The sequence below is a fragment of the Penaeus monodon genome, chromosome 21, assembly GCF_015228065.2.
Source record: "Penaeus monodon isolate SGIC_2016 chromosome 21, NSTDA_Pmon_1, whole genome shotgun sequence".
NCBI lineage: Eukaryota > Metazoa > Arthropoda > Malacostraca > Decapoda > Penaeidae > Penaeus > Penaeus monodon.
This window is the reverse complement of record NC_051406.1, coordinates 40,627,747-40,628,053: the sequence shown is the minus strand read 5'-3', so window position 1 is coordinate 40,628,053 and position 307 is coordinate 40,627,747.

The following is a 307-nucleotide window of genomic DNA, read 5'->3' as shown; positions in this document are numbered from 1 at the left end:
TTTAGTTATGGATTCCTAATAACTAAAGTTTCCCCTCAAATATACCTCAGTTCTCTTTTGACTGATCATAGAAAATCATTTTCAAGGGATAACCTTTTAATTATTATTAGATCTGAAAACTATCAAAAAGGAAAGGGGAGAGGGAGAAGGCGAGTAGAAATCCAAAAAGAATGAAAGGAGAGGAGATAGAGCATAAAAAAGAGGGAAAAAACAAATAGACAGACGGAAAGACTGAAAGACACTTACATACACGTTTTTTAAGAGGCAGGACGAGCAGAGCTAAATGAAAACTTGCTCACAGAGGAAA